Genomic DNA, 20,336 nt, shown 5'->3' with positions numbered 1-20,336 from the left:
CTGACATGAGCATCGTCGGTAGATGTCGAAGGGCTCCTAAAGGAGGGTCATCTTCAACTGCCGTCCTGCCGTTTTTAAGCCGTGTGAAACATTCGTAACACAGAGTACGGCTTAAACATTCATCACCGTAGGCTTCCTGCATAATTTGGAGTGTCTCTGTAAAGGTTTTCTTGAGTTTGACGCAAAATTAAATGCAGACGAGTTGCACCTCTAACTCTGCCATTTCGAAATTCTCAAACTGTGCGACACAACGTTCTACTCAATACAGCACTGAACAACAAATAGCATAAATTTCCTTTACTTTACGTCTGTGATCACAAATTTTTTTTGTCACCAGACTCCTGGTTTCGGTCTGTAATGACCATCTTCAAATCTGTTCTATAAAAACATCTCCTAATGTACTGCAGCCATAGGGGCAAATGTTAAACATGAAATTAGCACCAGCATCGTCAAATATATATAAATAACAGCTTACGCAAGAGTCATCTTGTCAGCAGCAATAACTAGCAGACATACAACAATGAAACTTCCGGCAGTTACACATGAAACACAGGCTTTCGCGGGGATGGCAACCGCATTTCGTTCCAACACACCATTGGCACGAGATCACGAAAGTTCCTGAGTTGTTTGAACAGACCTCGCATGTGTGTGTGTGTGTGTGTGTGTGTACAGATGATGACACAGGTTCAAATCAACAGGGAAAAGGGAAACGTGTGCAATGTAACAGACGAGGAATCTTTTCAGGAAAAGGGTACAGCACAGATAGTAAAGAGTTGCATGATTTTGAGGAGAAGAATATTGTGGAGTTAATGAATTTGATTGCAGTGAGGACAGAGGTGCAAACAGAGGATGACCATAGTGGGAGGATCAGTTAAGTAAAGGAGTGGAGTAGGTTCTGGAAGATAAGGTGATGTGTGAAGGTGTTTTAATTTGTCGTTAGTGGACAAATTGACTGTTACTAGAGGATAAATAATGAAAATAATCGTACAAACATCTGTGTAATCTCAAAGCACGGGGAAGGTTTTGAGACAAGGGAAGAAGTTGTACACAATTTTCTAAATGAATCTGAAGTCAGGAATGGGATTGATAGTTTTCCCACTAAGTATTACAGAAAAGGGATTATATGTAAGGGTATAATGAATATGGCACTGAGGAAATGGGGGTTGATCCAGAAGAGTGGCTGCTTGTAAGAGTTATTTACAACAACAGTAGGAGTAAAATGAGGTGGGGGTCCGCTGACTTTCGCAGGCACGTCACTTGGTGAGTGATGCCTTCCCTAGCTGAGTGTGTCCAGTCTTATTTTCTGGTGCACTCTATCCTAACTCTTTTCTAACTGAGCTCTATTCCCGCATGGCTCTTAAATTATCGTTTTACTTTTTTCTATTCGGGGCCTATCCTATTTTGTGTGACCACAACTTCTTTGGATTAATGATTTGAGAACGGAATCAGTGGTACAGCTCTACACTTAAAACATGTGCCATTTTGGTAATAAAAAATTCTTTCTACGTAGGGCAAGAAATAACTTTCGTTATGGCATAATTTTATGTGCTGAGGGTTCAGTGTTCTGTATAGAAGTTAAATTTGGAAGTAATAAGGTTTCGTTATCCATTGTGGACGATAAGTTAGAGTCAACTCTGGAGTTTGGTAAAATGAATGTGCACTGTGGTGATAGGAGGTTAATGATGGGCAATACTGAAGGAAGTGGAGTCTGCTCCAGTAAAAGTCAGTGGTTATTGAGTACAGGCAGCAGGACCTGAAGTGGTGTTTTTGTAGGTAGTAATGCATAAAAAGGGTGCTTACTCCAATGAAGAGAAACTTATTTTGAATTGGTTTAACAGATGTCAATATCTTAATCATAGAAGCATAATACGTATTGTATGTGATTATTTTAATCATTGATTGACAATTTACAGTAACTGAATCACATCTACGTATCTATTGTGCTAGCAGCAAGAAACATATATAAAATCATATATAAAAATATAACCGTGGTATATAAAAAAGTTTTCAAATTTGCTACATTTAACTTCTTTATATATCTTGTTTAGCCGGCCGCTGTGGCCGAGCGGTTCTAGGCGCTTCAGTCTGGAACCGAGCTGTTACAACGGTCGCAGGTTCGAATCCTGCCTCGGGCATGGATGTGTGATGTCCTTAGGTTAGTTAGGTTTCAGTAGTTCTAAGTCTAGGGGATTGATGACCTCAGATGTTAAGTCCCATAGTGCTTAGAGCCATTTGAACATTTTTTTTATATCTTGTTTATATTTTGCATCTCAGTTGCAGGGATTTAAGCATGGGTAGCGTTTAAACAAGCCACATAGGGGTTATTTGATCGCCAGATCTTGCTTGAAACCCTTCCGAAAAGATGGATCTTTACAGACGGTCCACCATTACGACCGCCATGTTCATTAGACGTTACCCCTCTTGAGCTATTTTTTGGGGTCAGCCGACGTTAAGGATAAACTGTTCAGTTCACCATTTCCTGGTGTGCAACCTCTTACGGCGCGAATACCAGATGTTGTAAAAGCAAACAGCGTGCCTACGGAATATCGTCTCAGTTACGCGACTGGATTCTTGATTTACTGTCACAAAAGTCACAGTTCGAAATAATAGGCGGAAAGTCATCGAGTAAAACATAAGTACTATCCGGCGTTCCCCAAAGAAGTGTTATAGGCCCTCTATTGTTCGTGATTTGTATTAACGACATAGGAGACAATCTGAGTAGCCGTCTTAGATTGTTTGCAGATGATGCTGTCATTTACCGTCTTGTAAAGTCATCAGATGATCAAAACGACTTGCAAAATGATTTAGGTAAGATATCTATATGTTGCGAAAAGTGGCAGTTGACCCTAAATAAAGAAAATTGTGAAGTTATTTACATGAGGACTAAAAGAAATAAGCTAAATTTCGATTACGCGATAAGTCACACAAATCTGAAGGCTGTAAATTCAACTAAATACTTAGGAATTACAATTGCAAATAATCTAAATTGGAACGATCACACAGATAATATTGTGGGTAGAGCAAACCAAAGACTGCGATTCATTGGCGGAACACTTAGAAGGTGCAACAGGTCTACTAAAGAGACTGATTACACCACGCTTGTCCGCCCTATTCTGGAGTATTGCTGTGCGGTGTGGGATCCGCATCAGGTGGGACTGACGGATGACATCGAAAAAGTACAAAGAAGGGCAGCTCGTTTTGCATTATCGCGAAATAGGGGAGATAGTGCCACAGACATGATACGTGAATTGGAGTGTCAACCATTAAAACAAAGGCGTTTTTCGTTGCGACGGGATCTTCTCATGAAATTTCAACCACCAGTTTTCTCCTCCGATTGCGAAAACATTCTGTTGGCACCCACCTACATAGGAAAAAATGACCATCACGATAAAATAAGAGAAATCAGTGCTCGTACAGAAAAATTTAAGTGCTCGTTTTTCCCACGTGCCGTTCGAGATGGGAGCAGTAGAGAGACAGCTTGAGGGTGGTTCATTGAATCCTCTACTAGGCATTTTATTGTGAATAGCAGAGTAATCACGCAGATGTAGATGTTGTATAAGCAATGACGAAAGAGATGTTGACGAAGACGTAGAAATTGAGTATCGCCTACAGGTTCTTCAGGCTACAAACGGAGAACACGTGGATGTGTACCCGTAAAAAACTTTATGACCTAAGCTACTATTTACTTAAAACCGCATGCCTGTATCCAGCATAGTCCCTTTGAAACAATTTTTTGTAATCAGGGCGAGACTTTGTGCTCATACTGTACAGTTTGTCCTGAAATTCGTCCTGAAACACCCACGCAAGACGACACAGTGTTAGACGTTTCGTTCTTTCTCAAAATTATCCGCCGTCTGCTGCTACTAGTGAACGTGAAACTTAGGTTTTGTAACCCGCCGTAGGCATTAATTAAGGCAACAGTAGTCCGTTATGATGCAGTGCATTTGCCCGCGGCCCGTTAAACGGCCGGTTCGTTTCAGCGTCCAGTCAAAGGCCCCCGCACAGGGCTGCCTTCTTCGCCGTTAATGCGCCGCGGACCTCCCCTCCGCTCTAATTAAATATCCCGGTGCTCCTCTGCACTGCGGAACGCACTATGATTTAAGCCGCGCCTGCAATTGAAACCTCGCAACAAAGCAGCACTGGTGCTTATTTGCGTCACGATCCGAAGGCAAGTCAAGTGCGCACACTGAACGAAAACGATTGCTATTTAGTGAGTCGTACATCCATCATGTTATCAAGTGTAATATATGCCTCGTTGACAAAAAAAAAGATGTTTTTCCCTTTTCGTTCCCAGCGAGTGTCCTATGGTTACCGGGTTCACTTACAGTTGTATTCGCTCATTCAGTATTTATTTTTCACTTTCAGGTTGGATGCCCTTTACACCACAACATTAGTGAGTTGACTTGATGAAGATGATGATGCTCATATGTTCTGGCCATTAAGCAGGTCCATGACCACAAATTCGGCGTGATATAATCCTCCCGATTTTCCACCGTTCTTTTCATAGCTGCGTTTGATGTATACTGTCTAATCAAAAGTATTCGGACACCCGTATGTAATGCAGAATTGTCCTCTATATGTCGCGAGAGACCAATCCGCCAGTATAAAACGAGATGGGAAGTATTATGTAGTCAATAGAGAAGCCGTAAGAGCAGGATGGATAGGGTAGGAGGGCTCTGTGACTTCGAACCTAGACATGATGTCACCGAGTAACAAATCCATTGCGGATATCTCATCACATCTAACAGTGGCGGTTGCTGTGTCAGAGCACAAGAGCACGTGAACACCCCAACTTTTGATGCTTGCGGATTTGAACCATTTTATTGTCCACAAACCATTTCCTCTCAGATGCTGCTTTATAAGACTGTGCATTCTTATGCTGATACAAACCATCACCGTCTCCGAATTGTTCCTCTACTGTGCACAGTGCACGGTGCTGTAAAATGTGTTCATATCCTTCAGCATTTATTGTTTTCGTAAGCGCAATAACGGGACCACGTCCCCACCATGAAAAACATCCCTATTCCGCAACACCACCTCCTCTATACTTCACTGTTGGCACTACACATGATATCAAGTAACGTTCTCCAGACATTCGGCTAAACCTAAATCCTTCCAACAAACTGGCGCAGTGTATAGAGATATTCATCACTCCAAATGTTTTTTTTTTCAGTCGTCTATTGTCCAGTGGCGTAGAACTTTAGCCACTTCAAGCGTCGCTTATCATTGACTACAGAAATATATGGCTTGTAAGAAGGTGCTTGACTGTTCTACCCCAATCTGTTAGCTGTCCCCTCACAGTCACTGTGATAGCTGCACGGTTATGCAATTTTTTTCAACCAACCTCTGCAATGGTCGAAGGTACCTGTCTGGTCTTCGTTTAGCTGTTGTTGTTGCTTCGGGTTTCCACTTCCCAATCGCATCACCAACAGTCAGTCTGCCAATTCAGAAGGGTTGAGATTTACCCGATTGAGTCAAGGGACATTCGATGATCGGTCCACGTTAAAAGTCACTGAGCTTTCCTGATCGATTCATTCTGCTATTACTGCTTCTCTACTGACAACACAGTACTCCCAGCCTCATTTTTTACCCTCGTAGCATGTAGTGGCCAGTTCCACATTACGAAGAGGTGCCCTGATACTTTTGATCACACAGTGTACTCGTTGCGAAAAATGACCACAGCAACAAACTTCTTACGAAGGTGAACTTAAAATCTTCTGGATTATTAGGCCGCGTCATATTTCTTCTAAATGATCGACGTTTCGACCCCTCTGCTGGGATCTTCCTCAGGATCTTCTGGTGTCCACTACTGCTAGAACACTCAGCATTTTAAGTTCAGTGACAACGGCCACGAAAGCCTGCAGACTTACATTCTTACGAAGGTATTTACTTCCGATTCAATCCAGTCTGTTGTGAACTGTTGTTCGCGACGCGTTACAAGTATATACAAATGTTGCCACGTTCCGAAGGTTTCTACTTTAAAAAAGAAACTGCTGGGCGATATTTGCGTTATGTGTGAAAGATTCTAATGTTACTTACGGAGTGAGGCGTTGACACCGTGACGCTACAGAGCACAGAATATCGAACTTCCTTGGTAGTGAAACTTTCCTGGTTACCAAGTCCTGAGACTGAAGTTAGGCTCGCTGACAGGATTAATAATGAACGTTAGGAGATTGGAGTGCTTAGTGCTGTTACGTGCTGAGAGAAAATGAGCCTAAACAACAGTATTGGTTTCGTTTAGAAAGTATTCACTTGGAGTGGTTGACTTTCTGAAAAGAAAAAGTATTGGTGGTGAATTCAGCTTCAGTTTGAATCGACGTGAGAGTGAAACACAGATATACGGAGTCATGAGTTCAGAGCAAACCAGTGGTGGCCCGAATATACTCATTTGTCGGATTATTAGCCCAGTCAAGGAAGACAAAAAAATGTCGACTGGGGAAAAAGTTCGTGCAGTGACAATTTTCTTTTACCATGGTAGGAGAGAGTGTCATGAACAAGATAGTAAAAATCCTTAACAAACCGAAAATGTCTTCACATAAAAACACGAGCTCATTGAAGTTAAGGCGGCCGGAGTGGCCGAGTGGTTCTAGGCGCTACAGTCTGGGACTGCGCGACCGCTACGGTCGCAGGTTCGAATCCTGCCTCGGGCATGGATGTGTGTGATGTCCTTAGGTTAGTTAAGTTTAAGTAGTTCTAAGTTCTAGGGGACTGATGACCTCAGATGTTAAGTCCCACAGAGCTCAGAGCCATTTGAACCATTTTATTGAAGTTATTTTGTTAGCTCACATAAGACAACTGGACAGGAAATACTGGGAACATTAAGTCTGCCTGTAAATTGAAAAGCGAGCAGCTCTTGTGATGGGGGAAGTTGCCTTTCTCGGAAGAACGCTATAGCTGCTGTACGGGATGACTAAGCATCAATTTTCATTTAGCATTGAAGAACAGTGTGCACAGATTTACGTAGATTCTATCGGTATGAGTCTCTTGGGTTGGTATTATCCGTCATTCATAGCTGCATTGCACTTTGTGGAATATGTCTGCACAATGCGTCGCCAGTAGTTCATAAGCCGAGCTGCAGAAGGGTCGGTATAACTTTGTGAAACGTCGTGTTGTTGCTTTTCCTTACGTAGTGCGCTAGAGAGAATGGGCAAATGGCTGCTCGATCTTCATTTTTAGAGCTATGAAGGATGGAAGTACATGATCTCAATCCAGGGACCTACCTTCCCTTACATCCTAACCTGCACCCCCGCCTTTCCATCCAGTTACACGCCCAGAACACAATTTATCCCTAAGTAAGGTTCTACTGCACTTAGATATGGTACAAACATTTAATATTTGTTCTTAAACCATATTATTTAACAATATGTATTAATTTTATAGCATAAAAATAGATTTTTAATAATCAGTGATGAGCCATCCTCCGCAACGCGGAAACTATTAGTCCTAGTGACAAAGTGAACAGACTTTTTTTCCAGGAAATTTAACGTAGTTTAATTTTGTACTGTGAAACATTTTCGCTAGAAGCTGCAATTTTCGATATAGCCACGAAAAACATAAAAAAATTTACATTTAATAAATTCGCATCCCGCACCCGACCTCACGGTCACATCTTACCAGCAGCCAGCATTTCTTTTATGTTATTCAATACAGTTCCCAATGTACAAAAATTTGTGATTACACGTACTTTTACCTTTATTTTCCTTTGTTGGCTGGACTATGTGGCGTTACTATCACTTTCGCGAATCCGAAACAATATAATTGAGGCACTGAAAATCATAAGGACGCAAAGCACACACATAAAAACTTTAGAAAAACAGATGTCTGTGAAAATCAAATTTGTGGACAAACCACCAGTTTCATAGTTCTAAACTGTTTTTTAACGAAGTGTCAACACCCAAAATTTCCTATGAAAATATAATGTATCCACTGTTAGGAAGTGTCTACATATATAAATACGAGGGTAATCCCAAAAGTAAGGTCTCCTATTTTTTTGTAAGTACAGAACTCTGTTTGTGTGGCAGTTGGTCACACTGTTATGAAGAGTGCTTCACGCGCTCTGTGTAAACATGCGCACGCCGCGCTGAGGCGCTCAGTCTTGGCTTGGCAGCCGTTGAGAATGGAGCTCCCGCTGGGTGTTACCGCCAAGTGCGAATCACGGGCACTTATTCGGTTTTTGTAACGCAAAGGGCACTGCGCCGATTGAAATCCCTCGCCAATTGACAGAAGTGTATGGTCAGTCGTGCATGGATGTCAAAAATGTTTGTAAGTGGTGTAGAGAATTTGCAGCTGGTCGGACCGAAATTCACGACGAACGAAGGAGCAGGAGACCGTCAATTTCTGAGGAGACAGTGTTGAAGGTTGAGCAAAGCATTCGTGAAGATCGGCGGATCACCCTGGATGATCTCTGCACGTTGGTTCCTGAGGTTTCCCGAAGCACAGCTCATAGAATTTTAACGGAAACATTGAACTACCGAAGGTGCGCGCAAGATGTGTGCCACGCATGCTGACTGAGGACCACATGCGGCAACGAGGTGGTGCTTCCCGCGCATTTCTTCACCGCTTTGCAGCCGAACAGGACAACTTTCTGGACTCAATTGTCACAGGTGACGAAACCTGGGCATACCACTTTACACCTGAGACCAAGCAACAATCACGCCAGTGGCGGCACTCAGTCTGCCGGTAGTCATGACAACCGTTTTCTGGGATCGGAAAGGGGTATTGTTGGTCGACTTTATACCCACTGGGACCACAATTAACGCTGACAGGTACTGAGAGACTGAAAAAACCCAAACGGGCAATTCAGAACCGGAGAAGAGGAATGTTGAGCAAGGGCGTACACATTCCCCATGAGAACGCTCGCCCACACATCGTTCCGCAAACCGTTGCTCTCCTGCAAAAGTTTCAGTGGAACATAATCACCCACCCACCCTATAGTCCTGACTTGGCGCCCAGTGACTATCACCTGTTCCCTAAGTTAAAAGAATATTTGGCCGGAAAGCGATTCAGCTCCGAACGCGAGGTGAATGAAGAGGTTCGTAACTTTCTGAGCAGCATGGCGGCAAGCTGGTATGACACGGGCATACAGAAACTGCCACAGCATCTACAAAAATGCATCGAGATAAATGGTGATTATGTCGAAAAATAGCTAAATGTTCAAGCTGTTAACTGATGCAAACCATTGTAGAAATAAAAAGGTTTACGTACTTATAAAAAAATAGGAGACCTTACTTTTGGGATTACCCTCGTATTAATTAAAAAGCCTTCAGCGTCAAAAATGGTTCAAATGGCTCTGAGCACTATGGGACTTAACATCTGAGGTCATCAGTCCCCTAGAACTTAGAACTACTTAAACCTAACTAACCTAAGGACATCACACACATCCATGCCCGAGGCAGGATTCGAACCTGCGACCGTAGCGGTCGCGCGGTTCCAGACTGAAGCGCCTTTAACCGCACGGCCACACTGGCCGGCGCCTTCAGCGTCACAGCATCTTACAGAACAGGATTGGAAACTCAGTACGGCTCTGAATTAAGTAACTATGTAAAAGATCAACATATTCCTCGACGTGACGTAAACAAATATCTCTAGTGCTGGGTCGAGCTCAACAGGTTCGTGCAGCTTGTCTCTGTGAGGCAGTAACCCTCGTAGTTTCAGTCCCAGCATCAAAAGTAACGTCAAAATAATTTATTCAAGTGAGGGAAGAGAGACAGTGATATATAACTTAAGTTCTCTAGATGTTGCGCCGATCTGCTGGGTTAAGCTCTAAATCCGGCCGAAGTGCCTCATGGAGTGAAGGCAGAAGACAACACAGATGGAGACCCCCTCATGTGAAGGGGATGACAACCTCCGCGGCAGGCTCGCTGCTTCTTCAGAGCGGCAGGACCTGCACCGTGACGGGTTTCACCCTCCCCCTTGTCCTGCTTCCATCGCGGGCATCACAATCGCAAGACAGCTGCCTTACCGGAACAGTTTGACTTAAAACGCGTCACTCAGTTACAGCACGGGAGAGATGCCAAATTAAATTTAATTTCTTGCTCGTACCGGAAATAATATCAAACAAAGAGTAATGTCTTGTCGATGACTAGGCCATTAGAGACGAAGGTCAATGTCGGAAGAGGGTTGAAAAGCGGCTGTGTACTTTCTGAGGGTGTGGTGTGCGTACTGTAAGACCCTCAGTACACACACCATCAGATTATTTGACTTGTCGCTCTAACGAAGTAGGCGAGTGTCAGCAATATGTCTCGTGGTCTTATCGTGGCGTATTTATCTTCTGCCGTTAGGTCAGACGATAGAAATGCCACTTGCACGCTTAGAGTAGCAGATTGACGGTGACCAGCTTTAAACAGAACTTGATTGTCACACACATTTATTAAAATAATTACAAGCATAAAAATTACTCAACGTGGTTCTGGATGCTATTTAAAATTGACAGTCTGAAGTTCCTTTGGTATTGGTACGTTAATCTTATTCTCACATATATCTCTGATACTTGACAAAAGTGTCTATACATTCATCTTCATGGCTATGTACAGGAATATGGTAATCTTATTAAGCGCAGACTGAAACTTGACTATTGACTGGTACAGACAAATGTAGACTGGCACAGACTGGTGCAGACAAGTGCAGACTCACTAATCGGAGGTCTGTACACTCGTTATAATACCTCGCGCATTCATGTATCACTGCGCGAGTGTGATCTGCGAGGAGAAAAGGTTCTACGCAAGCAGCAATCTCATTGGCTGCGTTACATATTAATACACGGATCGACGGAAGCAGAATTTGGTCCGTCTCTATGGCAGCGCCATCTCGTAGTGCGGAGACGGACGAGCGCTGCACCTGCGCTGTTGTGCTTAGCGGAGCGCGCTCTAGTGGGAAAGTTGTGTACGCGCTGACTACGCGGAACTATCTACACAACAGAGGAAATCATCCGGAAGTTTCCTTAAGCGATTTAAGAAAACCATGGAAATCCTAAATCTGGATGGTCCGACGGGAGTCTGAATCGCCGCTCTGCCGAATGCGAGTCCTGCGCCTCACCGTTGCCACACATCGCTCGACCATACTGGAAAATTCATTGTACTGGTCTGAATATTCAGTTTTATACTTTTTGTTTACTTGTAGGTTTTCGCACGGGGTATCAAATAAATACTTTACATACAGAGGGGTCCAAAAAATTGTATCAACTGTTAAAAAGTCCATAACTGACAAACTAATTGACGGAGTTGTCTCATCTTTGGTAGTGTAATAGTTTGTGGTTCCGGCAATCGCCACACAAGCGTTGTATTGCGTTGTTTTGTTTTGTCAGATGACAGTCGCCAGATAATCAGTGTTTTGTTCTTAGTTGCTCCTAGTTACTCGAGTAAACATAGCTGGCGCAAGGCTTACATTCGGTGAAAGGAAGTCAGTTTTGAAGTGGTACTGTAAGTAGGAAAACATTAAAGAGGTTCAACGGCAATGGCGAAATGAGTATCAAACAGAGCCACCGACACGTTTAACGATTCGTCGCATTCAAGACAAATTTGAAGCCGAAGGCTGTGTTATCCAACTGAACACGTTGCAGTCAGTAGTTCGTGCTGCAGTTAGAAGGGATCGTTTGTGTGTGGATGTTAATGGTGACCATTTCGAACACCTACAGTGATATCTTTAAGTTGGACTTTAAGCTACACTTTCACCAAAAATGAGACAGCTCCGTCAGTTAGTTTGCAAGTTATGGACTTTTAAACAGTGGATACATTTTTTTGGACCTCTCTGTATTAGCTGTAAATTTAAAGGTAGATTCAATGTCAAATTAGATGCAATTCGACAGTTCGTGTTTTCCATTCCAAAATGTATTTTAGACTCTACTGAACATTTTGGTATAACGTGCATTAAAAACATACAAATTTAAGGCCTTCAAATAATATTTTTAAAGTTGACGTGACAGATGTTTCAGCACCTCGTATACACCCCTGAGTCGAACAGTCATATCTTGGGATCTCTACAGTCTAGAAGGCTGTCAATTGTCTTCTTTGGATGCCACTGCTGTGTCTCACGAGCCGGCCGGTGTAGCCGAGCGGTTCTAGGCGCTTCCGTCCGGAACCGCGCGACCGCTACGGTCGCAGGTTCGAATCCTTCCTCGGGCATGGATGTGTGTGATGTCCTTAGGTTAGTTAGGTTTAAGTAGTTCTAAGTTCTAGGGGACTGATGACCTCAGATGTTAAGTCTCATAGTGCTCAGAGCCATTTGAATCATTTCTATGTCTCACGATTTGGAATTACAAATAAACAAATCAGTCCTTTTTTGTGGCACTAGTTCGAATTAAAATAGTGTGCTAGCCAGCGATTTCTGTAGTTTATTTGCAAATAATGCTGTTTATACATATAAAATGACTAAGCGTAAACGTATGTTTAAGAAACGCAAATTTATGGGTAACACATGTATCAGATACGTATTTACGTCTAAATTTGTAGGAAACATGTGCACCATCAGTGAAGGAAGTATCCAGAATATTGTTGGGGAGTGACCATGTCCCATAGTGCTTGGTGTTAAGTATAAGGAAGCTGAATTTCCTGGTAACCTTTGGGAGCAATGGCGGCAATCGTACCTGGTCTTTTGTCGAAATATTGTTCTCGTTGCAATGCAATGGCGACTTTGGTGAAAAATTCGCTGCAAGCACGAATTACACCTTGCAGCTTCTCACTCACCTCTTGCTACACATTTTTGGAGAAGAACAAACCTAGCTCCGGAGAAGTGAAAAAGTTGCATGTTAAGTTGACACTTCACTACAGGACATCGCGAAATCGCAAATATACGAAGAGTAATCGACTCACAGCGGCTTTTTCTGAGTTAGCGCGTAAACAAATGGAAAATACACCAAATCTGGAAACTGTTACACTTATCACAGTCAACTGCCACGCAAACCGCGATTAAGCCTGGTAGCAGACACGAACTTGCCTCTGCCAAGCGAAACACCTGTAGTTCACTATCTGCCAGATTTGAGAGGAACGGCCGATGAGTCTTTTACTGTCTCAGTTACACCGGGAGATACCCAAGAGGCGCCTGCGACGCCTACGAGGAGGAGATGTACCGCAGCATGAACAAACGACAAATTGCGTCACTGGTCGCATCTGCTGTGGTAATGTGCTTCTTTTCCCGAAATACAGGGTGATTAAAAAAGAATACCACAACTTTAGGAATTTAAAACTCAGCAACGACAAAAGGCAGAGCTAAGCACTATCTGTCGGCGAATTAAGGGAGCTATAAAGTTTCATTTAGTTGTACATTTGTTCGCTTGAGGCGCTGTTGACTAGGCGTCAGCGTCAGTTGATGCTAAGATGGCGACCGCTCAACAGAAAGCTTTTTGTGTTATTGAGTACGGCAGAAGTGAATCGACGACAGTTGTTCAGCGTGCATTTCGAACGAAGTATGGTGTTAAACCTCCTGATAGGTGGTGTATTAAACGTTGGTATAAACAGTTTACAGAGAATGGGTGTTTCTGCAAAGGGAAAAGTTGTGGACGGCCGAGAACGAGTGATGAAAATGTAGCACGCATCCAGCAAGCATTTGTTCGCTCAGCTCGAACAAGAAGCACAACAATTCATATTTCAGCAGGATGGAGCGCCACCACATTGGCACTTATCTGTCCGTAACTACCTGAACGTCAACTACCCGAGGCGATGGATCGGCCGCCAGGCAGCCCGTGACAGAGCACTTCATCACTGGCCTCCAAGAAGCCCTGATCTTACCCCCTGCGATTTTTTCTTGTGGGGGTATGTTAAGGATATGGTGTTTGGGCCACCTCTCCCAGCCACCATTGATGATTTGAAACGAGAAATAACAGCAGCTATCCAAACTGTTACGCCTGATATGCTACAGAGAGTGTGGAACGAGTTGGAGTATCGGGTTGATATTGCTCGAGTGTCTGGAGGGGGCCATATTGAACATCTCTGAACTTGTTTTTGAGTGAAAAAAAACCTTTTTAAATCTCTTTGTAATGATGTATAACAGAAGGTTATATTATGTTTCTTTCATTAAATACACATTTTTAAAGTTGTGGTGTTCTTTTTGAATCACCCTGTATTTCCCCTATTGAGCAGCGACACACGGCCGTATACTCTTGAATCGTTTTGCCGCCATTAACGGTGGGAGAAGCTCTGGAAAAATCACCAGCCAGAGATCTGCTGGAATACTTTGTATCCTTTCACTGTGTCCGCTTGTGCTCCCATTCTCCTCTTCCCATCATCCATTGTAAATCACACTGTACTATCGGTGTGATTTTGTTTGAAGTGATGTGCGCACATTTCCAATTTCAAATCCAGTTATTCTTAAAAAGAAATCCCCTTTAGTTTTTTGTTTTTGTTGTTTCTTTGTGTCGTGGTACCTAATCTGATACACTGACTCCCAGGAAACAGTTAAACTCACGGAAGAACGAAATTTCATGATTTGAGAGGGTATGTTATGTTATTTCGTCAGGACAAATTCTAGTCAAATTTCACTTACAACTTTATAATATGGGCTAGCCGTTGAAATCAATAGTAAATGGAACTTGAATAAAACCGCAAACGGATGATATAATTACTAACGGTTTCGCTGTGTTCAAGCGTCATCGTCAGATGGCTCTTCATGGAAAGGAAAGCATCCTCGTAGTGCATACATTTAAAAGATTTATTCAGTACGGCCAAGGAAAGCACTTGCAGCAGCGTCACATACGCCACCACACGAGGACGCCCACAGCGTTCATAGTCACAGAACCCAACCCAATGAAAAGCGCAAGTTGACAAGAAAAAATAACTAGTAGGGTATTGAGGCGAACAGTGAAGGGGCTGTGGCACTATGGTAAAAAGGAAAGTAGTTAGTGTACTAAATATGATAAAAATGTAATAAAAGAAATACATTATCTGATGATCAAGTATAACGTACTGAACTAAACGACGAGTATTTCATAGAATTTCAATGCGCCATTGTCTCACAAGGCAATCATAGCACTTAATACGAGTAAATATCCAGATATCCTGTGACGTAGCATGTAAACTCCGCTGATTAACTGGGCGGATTACTCTTGCAACCATTGTAAGCGATACACTCAGATCTGAGGGTGGTTCAATGTACCGGTCCTATGAACTGCAAATGTTCATAGCACATGAATTATAAGGTAAAAGCCACCGAAATCGGGCATCAGTAGCAAATGACGTAACGCAGTATGGAATCTATTAAGTTTTGTTTATGAGGTAGTTCGCTTCCATAGCTCTTGCTGTTCCAGGTGGTAAGAATGAAAAAAACTTGCCCCAGTTTAAGGGTGCGGTAAATATTAACAGGCCGTATTAACAGGCCGCCGTCGTTTTATGTTTATTTCCTACTCAGTATTGTCCCTGATCTATATTAACAACATAGGAGACAATCTGAGTAGCCGTCTTAGATTGTTTGCAGATGATGCTGCATTTACCGTCTCGTAAATTCATTATATGATCAAAACGACTCGCAAAATAATTTAAATAAGATATCTCTATGGTGCGAAAAGTGGCAATTGGCCCTGAATAACGAAAAGTGTGAAGTTATTCACATGAGTACTAAAAGAAATCTGAAGGCTGTAAATTCAACTAAATACTTAGGAATTACAATTACAAATAACCTAAATTGGAACGATCACATAGATAATATTGTGGGTAGAGCAAACCAAAGACTGCGATTCATTGGCAGAACACTTAGAAGGTTCAACAGGTCTACTAAAGAGACTGCTTGCACCACGCTTGTCCGCCCTACTCTGGAATATTGCTGTGCGGCGTGGGATCCGCATCAGGTGGGACTGACGGATGACATATAAAAAGTACAGAGGGGCAGTTCGTTTTGCATTATCGCGAAATAGGGGAGATAGTGTCACTGACATGATACGTGAATTGGAGTAGCAATAGTTAAAACAAAGGGGTTTTTCGTTGGGACAGGATCTTCTCATGAAATTTCAGTTTTCTCCTCCGATTGCGAAAACATTCTGCTGGTACTCACCTACATAGGAAGAAATGATTATCACGATAAAATAAGAGAAATCAGGGCTAGCATAGAAAAATTTAAGTGCTCGTTTTCCCCGCGCGCCATTCTAGAGTGGAACGGTAGAGAGACAGCTTGAAGGTACTTCATTGAACCCTCTGCTAGGCACTTTATTTTGAATAGCAGAGTAATCACGTAGATGTAAATTTAGAGGAGTATCCGACCGAGTAAGGTGCCGGCGACGCTCCTACTTGCAGAGGATCCCTAATTTACTTGGATATTAGGAAAGATGGGAGGAATCACAACACTATTAAAAAAGAAGCTGACGAGTAATAAAATCTAGGATATACACTGAAATCAGAGTTGAGCGAAGTAATATACAGGGTGATTCAAAAAGAATACCACAACTTTAAAAATGTGTATTTAATGAAAGAAACATAATATAACCTTCTGTTATACATAATTAGAAAGAGTATTTAAAAAGGTTTTTTTTTCACTCAAAAACAAGTTCAGAGATGTTCAATATGGCCCCCTCCAGACACTCGAGCAATATCAACCCGATACTCCAACTCGTTCCACACTCTCTGTAGCATATCAGGCGTAACAGTTTGGATAGCTGCTGTTATTTCTCGTTACAAATCATCAATGGTGGCTGGGAGAGGTGGCCGAAACACCATATCCTTAACATACCCCCATAAGAAAAAATCGCAGGGGGTAAGATCAGGGCTTCTTGGAGGCCAGTGATGAAGTGCTCTGTCACGGGCTGCCTGGCGGCCGATCCATCGCCTCGGGCAGTTGACGTTCAGGTAGTTACGGACAGATAAGTGCCAATGTGGTGGCGCTCCATCCTGCTGAAATATGAATTGTTGTGCTTCTTGTTCGAGCTGAGGGAACAGCCAATTCTCTAACATCTCCAGATACTGTAGTCCAGTTACAGTAGCACCATCTTAGCATCAACTGACGCTGACGCCTAGTCAACAGCGCCTCAAGCGAACAAATGTACAACTAAATTAAACTTTATAGCTCCCTTAATTCGCCGACAGATAGTGCTTAGCTCTGCCTTTTGTCGTTGCAGAGTTTTAAATTCCTAAAGTCGTGGTATTCTTTTTGAATCACCCTGTATTACTCCAAGTGCAGCCTTCACTGGTATTACACAACGATAAACGGCAAGGAGTGTGTGCTGAATCATAGCTAGGTACACAGGACTACGATCAAGTCGGATGATCGTATGGAGAGAGGATGCTGAACCATGAGAAACAGCTCAAAGCGACAAAGGGAGAGATTTTAGCGAATCTTACCACATGGCTAGTGCTCTGGGTTTGGAGCTGGAACTCGCACTCGCAAAGCAAATGAAAGGACGGGTGAACACGTACGACATTGCTGTGTTCTGTTCAAAGTAACGAACAGCTAAACTGCTAGTATTGCTTGGCGCAAACTCTATAGCAGGACTTGGCCGCCAACGGTTGAGCAGGCGGCAGCTGCTGGTGCATCTCGAAGCTGAGAATAAATGGGGCGGGGCAGACGTGGCGACTGCCAGACCTTTTATACGATGACTGACGCCTCACTCCGGCCGACTTCCGAACAATAGAGCAGTTGCCAGCTACATGATAGGCCAAGAGGCGAGAGTCTGCCTGCTGAGATGTACACTGCTGGCCGTTAAAATTGCTGCACCACGAAGGTGACGTGCTACAGACACGAAATTAAACCTACAGGAAGACGATGCTGTGATATGTAAATGATTAGCTTTTCAGAGCATTCACACAACATTGGCGCCGGTGGCGATACCTACAACGTGCTGACATGAGGAATGTTTCCAACCGATTTCTCGTACACAAGCAGCAGTTGACCGGCGTTGCCTGGTGAAACGTTGTTGTGATGCCTCGCGTAAGGAGGAGAAATGCGTACCATCACGTTTCCGACTCTGATAACGGTCGTATTGCAGACTATCGCGAATGCAGTTTATCGTATCGCGACATTGCTGCTCGCGTTGGTCGAGATCCAATGGCTGTTAGCAGAATATAAAATCGGTGGGTTCAGGAGGGTAATACGGAACGCCGTGCTGGATCCCAACGGCCTCGTATCACTAGCAGTCGAGATGACAGGCATCTTATCCGCATGGATGGAACGGATCGTGCAGCCACGTCTCGATCCCTGAGTCAGCAGATGGGGACGTTTGCAAGACAGCAACCATCTGCACGAACAGTGCGACGATGGTTGCAGCAGCATGGACTATCGGCTCTGAGACCATGGCTGCGGTTACCCTTGACGCTGCATCACACACAGGAGCGCCTGTGATGGCGTACACAACGACGAACCTGGGTGCGCGAATGGCAAAACGTCATTTTTTCGTATGAATCCAGGTTCTGTTTACAGCATCATGATGGTCGCATTCGTGTTTGACGACATCGTGATGAATGAACATTGGAAGCGTGTATTTGTCATCGCCATACTGGCGTATCACCCGGCGTGATGGTATGGGGTGCCATTGGTTACACGTCTCGGTCACCTCTTGTTCGCATTGACGGCACTTTGAACAGTGGACGTTAAATTTCAGATGTGTTACGACCCGCGGCTTTACCCTTCATTAGATCCCTGCAAAACCCTACATTTAAGCAGGATAATGCACGAACGCATGTTGCAGGTCCTGTACGCGCCTTTCTGGATGCAGGAAATGTTCTACTGCTGCTCTGGCCAACACATTCTCCAGATCTCTCGCCAATTGAAAACGTCTGGTCAGTGGTGGCCGAGCAACTGGCTCGTCACAATGCGCCAGTTACTTCTCTTGATGAACTGTGGTATCGTGTTGAAGCTCCATGGGCAGCTGTACCTGTACACGCCATCCAAGCTCTGTTTGACTCAATGCCCAGGCGTATCAAGGCCGTTATTAATGCCAGAAGTGGTTGTTCTGGGTACTGATTTCTCAGGATCTATGCACCCGAATTGCGTGAAAATGTAATCACATGTCAGTTCTAGTATAATATATTTGTCCAGTGAATACCCGTTTATCACCTTCTTGGTGTAGCAATTTTAATGGCCAGCAGTGTATAACACTGACCCACGGCACAAACTGGAGTCAGCCGTGCTCGGCCCCACTCTCTCGCCTGTTATGGTTCTGAACGGCACCGATACAGTGCAGTTAGCGCCATGGGCCGTAAGGGTAGTGAGACGAAGCTAATCGAAAGGAAACTTATTCTGCGCTTACATCATGAGTGCAGATCTTCTTACGAGATTGCTAAAGTAGTCGACAGACCTAGATCGTCGGTTCAGTCGATAACAGATCGATTTTGCGCAACAAAATCATTAAGAAACCAACCACGTACCGGACGCCGTCACGCTTTGACTGATGCAGATGTGAGATTTATCAGGGCAGTTTTCAGCAAGACAAATTACATAGTATACCTTGGGTCTGTTAAGAAAAATAGTTCAAATGGCTCTGAACACTATGGGACTTAACATCGGAGGTCATCAGTCCCCTAGAACTTAGAAGTACTTAAACCTAACTAACCTAAGGACATCACACACATCCATGCCCGAGGCAGGATTCGAACCTGAGACCGTAGCGGTCGCGCGGTTCCAAATTGTAGCGCCTAGAACCGCTCGGCCACCGCGGCCGGTGCAGCGCCAATCACTTTGTGTGACAGCTACTGAACCTACCGGGCAAAGCCTGGTACTGCAGCCAGTGACCAATAACGGGAAGTTAAGAAGAAATGTGTGAGAGCCTTTCTCCCGAAATACAAAGATCCAGGTTTGAACTGCGACTCAAACCACGGTTACAGGTTGACTTCAGCGCAAATTCTGCCGCCACACGCTCAGAAAATGTCTCATTCCGAGCAGCCCGCTCTGTTGTCCACGCAAAATAAATCGGGGAGATTGCGCGCGCCCGTCCTGCGGAATACATTCGATAATGCTGTGTGCGGAGGAAATATGAAATAGGATCCGTCCAAACTGAACAGAGTAAACAGTCTCAGAGGTACTTGCGGCGGACCGGCGGGATTTACCCTTGTTTATTCCCTCACTCGTAATATTTGGACAGGCTTATTCGCAATAATTGCAAATTAAAGAACCCAGTGTACATACCGAGTCGCAGCGTTGTCTATTTAATTTAATTATCGAATGTGCGGCAGCAATTTCTTTGCACAGCGGGCAGTTAATTTACGCGAGGCGGGACGGAAGACGCAAGCAGCCCGGAGAGGGCCCTAGCCGGACAGGACAGGGGGGAGGGGTGGGGGATGGAAGAGTTTTAATTATCAAGTTTTTATGTGCTGTTTATTTTCTTCCCCGTGGCGCGCCAGCGCTGTTTCCCCCATTGATTAATTGAATGAAACTGGTTTAGGCGCGGAGCGGAGCGGAGCTGGCCACTGTGTCAACACTCGCGCTTG

The sequence above is a fragment of the Schistocerca americana genome, chromosome 3, assembly GCF_021461395.2.
Source record: "Schistocerca americana isolate TAMUIC-IGC-003095 chromosome 3, iqSchAmer2.1, whole genome shotgun sequence".
NCBI classification, from domain to species: domain Eukaryota; kingdom Metazoa; phylum Arthropoda; class Insecta; order Orthoptera; family Acrididae; genus Schistocerca; species Schistocerca americana.
The sequence above is the reverse complement of the archived record's forward strand: the minus strand, read 5'-3'. Positions refer to the sequence as shown.